Here is a 3,810-nt window from a genome sequence, read left to right on the forward strand (position 1 = left end):
GAGAGAGAGAGAGAGGCAGAGACACAGGCAGAGGGAGAAGCAGGCTCCATGCACTGGGAGCCTGACGTGGGATTCGATCCCGGGTCTCCAGGATCGCGCCCTGGGCCAAAGGCAGGTGCCAAACCGCTGTGCCACCCAGGGATCCCAAGGTTTTTAAGACTTATTTTGTTTTCTGTCTTATTTTTAAAAAGAAAAGTGGTAAAAAAAAAAAAAAAAAATCTTTGGCCAGGCAGTCTTGGGCTTGATTTTCAGCTCTGGGACTCACAGTAGCTAGGTGAATCTCAACAAATCAACAAATTTCCTAATTTAGCTTTGTCTTCATATTCTAAGTTGGGGGTAATTGTACCCAACTTGCAAGTGTGTTAAGAGGGTTAAAAAAGACAGTGCCTTGAAAGGCCTAACGGAGTGTGTCCTTAGCCCTTGTCTCACCTAGATTTGTTTGTTGCAATAATAATAATAATAATAATAATAATAATAATAATAATATGACTTGAGCTAGTCCAAATAAAGCGAGGAACTGTTGTGAAGGTGTGTTGGGCGAAATGGAAAGTTCCCTGAAGATCCATTAAAATGAAGGCAACCTGCTAAACAAGCTGCACCTGCTTTCCACACCAGGTGCAGGGCGGTGGCCGCGGTGCCACGTCGCTGCTCTCTGGGCTCCCGTCCATCCTCCTCTCTGCTGACCCCGCGTCCTCTGCTTGGCTGTCGTTCGGCTCCTCCCGCTGCGGCTTGCGTGTGGTTTGGCCCTACCCCCACCCGCGCCCCTTGCTCGTGTTTCCCAGTGTGCCCTCTCGCTGCTCCTTGCACTCACAAGCAGTTGGCAAATGGCTTCTCCCCTAGTTCGGGTTTTCAAGAGCGGGGAGCTGATCGGCCCGTTCTCCTTGGCCACTGAGGCCTGGCTGACGGCGGGGCCTAGGTCACAGCCGGGGGCACCCGTCCTCTCCTCTCCTTTTTTTTTTTTTTTCCTCTCCTCTCCTCAGAAGCTGCATCCGTCGGGCAGAGAACTCGGAGAATTCTGGAACAGCAACCTGTACCCTGTGCGCTTTAGTTTCTCTTTCCCTTTGATTTCGTGTGTCCTGAATGACAAGAATATTGTACAGAGTCACCTCATCGTGAATCTCATTCCATTTTTCTTTCTTTTTAAAGGGATGAGTGACACGGTCAGAAACAGGCAACCATAATTCACTAATACCCCCTGCCGTGGGCCTTGCCACCTACCCTGGATCTATCAGAGTCCGTGCAGGTGGCTGGCAGGACGGAAAATCAATTTCCTGAACCTTTGCGGAGATGATTTACGAGCTCCGCACGGTGCCAGGCATCGGAGTTCATGTAAACAACTGTAAGGATTAAGCCTTATCTTTAAGCAACTCAGTCTTCTTCATTCTTGAGAGAATAATTCACAAGAAATTGTCTAGAAAAACTAATAGGGAGGTAGTGAGTGTGGTAGAAAGATAACAGGATTTGAGGCCGGATGTTGCTCTAGCCCGGACACCACCGTCCGCTACTCAACTTGCTCCCTGGGCCTCAGCTAAAGGAGGATGAGGGAATTACGCCAGGTTATCTCTCAAACCCACTTAAAAGCAATAATCTGTGTTTCCGTATTTTTCTCTCAAGACAAGAAAAGGTTTTTTCGTATGCCTTTCCCCCTTGCCTTCCACTAGTTGGATTTAGAGTTCACGCAGTAGAGTTTCTGTCGTGTAACTAACTTTTCTCAACTGATGGAAATGCCCGGGAACGGCCTTTGTTGCCACCCAGCCGCACGCTGCTGACTCCTGCCGACCCCCGGGATGGGTGTAAAGATCACGCTCAGTGGGGGCCTCGCCCTGTGCTCTCCAGGTATTAGCCACGTTCACCCTACTTCAGAGGAGATGCATCCATCCCTTAGCCTGCAACGTGCGGGACGTCCGGGCTTCTCCACGGGAGTCGGGTGATGGCTCCTCGTGGGCTCTTTGCGGTGTTACAGAAGACACTATTCTGGCCCTTGTTAAAACTGCAGAGATGAAAAAAAAAAAAAACTGCAGAGACGACTTCAGTCAAGGCGACTGCAATTAGAGAGAGAGATTAAGCTAAACTCCAAATAGAGCAGAGACAGCTGGGGATTTACAGCCGACTGTCAGGAAGGGGATCAGTGGATGGAAAACGGCTAAGAGGAGGCATCAAAGGGAGGAGGATTCCTGACCCATTAATAGGATTCTTGCTAAAGGCAGGTCGAGCACTTAGACATGACACGTGGGGGGCGAGGAACTGGATCAGGTGTCGAGGGTGGAGGGATTCTCACCAACCTGACGAGGCGGGGACGCCGGCTGCAGAGGGCTGGGAGGGCCTGGCTGAGGCCTGGTCAAGGGGAGAGCCTTTGTCCGTGATGGCTCTGCTTCCAAGCTGCCGCTTCTGCTCAGTCAGCCTGATTTAGGGTGATTTACTGTCCCGCACGTGTTGTCCCTGCTCCACACCGAGTTGCCTCAGGTCACAGAAAACGCAGACAGAGCCCTGCGTGGCTCCAATGAGGCTTTCTGGAGAAAAGATTATACGGCGGCAGTGGAAAACCCAAACATCACAAAACAAAGAGGTACAACAGACAGTGGAGCACTGGCCGCCCGGGTATCACCGTCGCGGCCAGTCCACAAGGGTAAGCCGAGCCTACTCGTGCCGTGGCAAGGAGGACGGACCTCCACAGAGCGGGGCCGGTACCTCGGAGCAGGAAGGCAGGGATGGAAGTCGTGGGGAGGCGGACGTTTGGCTTCGGTGGTTCTTTCCGTTTGGGCGTTGGGCTGGTTCTTCGTGGGCAGGGATCATGACTTAGCAACCTAGGAGTGCTGGGAAGAGCGAGAATTGAGGCAAGCAATTCCAGGAGGCTCTTACTGTTTTCTATTGAAGAGCAGGTGGTTCTTACCTGGGACGTTCCTGTAACAATTCATCTATTTGCTTAGGTAAGAGACCCCGGGAACCATGAGGCCTGCCGGCGGAAACAAGGAGCAGTGCGGTACCGGCAACCTGGAGTCTACACTGTGCACGGTAACCCGGGTGGGTGGCAGGGAGTGTCAGGGTTCAGTGTCCAAGCCGTGTGCCTGCACAATGGCTTTGGTCCTCAGAAAGTAAAATTACATTTCAAAGCCCTGGTCCTCGGAACAAAGACTCGCACTTTGTTGCTCAATCCCGTCTTCACTCTCTTTCCTTCCTTCTTCAATCCTTCTTTCTCTTCTTTGGTCAGAAATTACAAAACAAACTCTTCCTACTTTGTTTTTTGTAATTATTACTCAAAGCTATCAAAGCAATACATCGCATGCTTTCAAAATCATCACAGGCAATTACATTTAGTTCACTGAGAGCACCTAAATCATGCTTATATTTCCGCTTCAGGATTCTCCACCGTTAGACATAATCTAATGACTTCCAACCGTAGAAGATGAGAATTTAGCTATTCTATTCCACTTCATCCTCCACTCTCAAATATTTCCCCTCTTTGTTCCTCTTTCAATTTAGTTTTTAAAATAATTTTGTTAAAAAAATAATAAAATAAAATAAAATAAAATAAAATAAAATAAAATAAAATAAAATAAAATAATTTTGTTTGATTGATATTCAGGGTCTACACTGATCAAAAGGGACACATGCACACCCTACGCTCATAGCACCATTATTTACCACTGCCACATCACGGAAGCAGCCCAAGTGTCCGTCAGCTGATCAATGGATAAACATGTGCTACATTGATCCAATGGAATATTATTCAGTCATAAAAAAAAGAATGAAATCTTGCCATTTGCAACAACGTGGATGGAGAGTATTATGCCAAGCGAAATAAGTCGGTCA

At 48.6% G+C, this 3,810-nt stretch overlaps 1 long non-coding RNA gene across 5 annotated transcripts; it reads right to left on the reverse strand.

Annotated features, from left to right (window-relative positions):
- Positions 1 to 931: 931 nt before the first annotated feature.
- LOC144288486 (uncharacterized) lies at positions 932 to 3,274 on the reverse strand. 5 transcript variants are annotated; one of them, XR_013356347.1, is made up of 4 exons: positions 2,891 to 3,274; positions 2,283 to 2,813; positions 1,219 to 1,990; positions 932 to 1,076 (listed from the first exon to the last, which is right to left on the reverse strand). It is a non-coding gene; the product is annotated as an uncharacterized LOC144288486 (long non-coding RNA). The 5 variants fall into 5 exon arrangements; XR_013356350.1 differs by having other exon boundaries at positions 932 to 1,990; positions 2,283 to 2,510; positions 2,642 to 2,813; positions 2,891 to 3,272; XR_013356349.1 differs by having other exon boundaries at positions 932 to 1,990; positions 2,283 to 2,510; positions 2,667 to 2,813; positions 2,891 to 3,264.
- Between the last annotated feature and the right edge of the window lie 536 nt (positions 3,275 to 3,810).

Source organism: Canis aureus, chromosome 18 (genome assembly GCF_053574225.1).
Source record: "Canis aureus isolate CA01 chromosome 18, VMU_Caureus_v.1.0, whole genome shotgun sequence".
Lineage (NCBI taxonomy): Eukaryota > Metazoa > Chordata > Mammalia > Carnivora > Canidae > Canis > Canis aureus.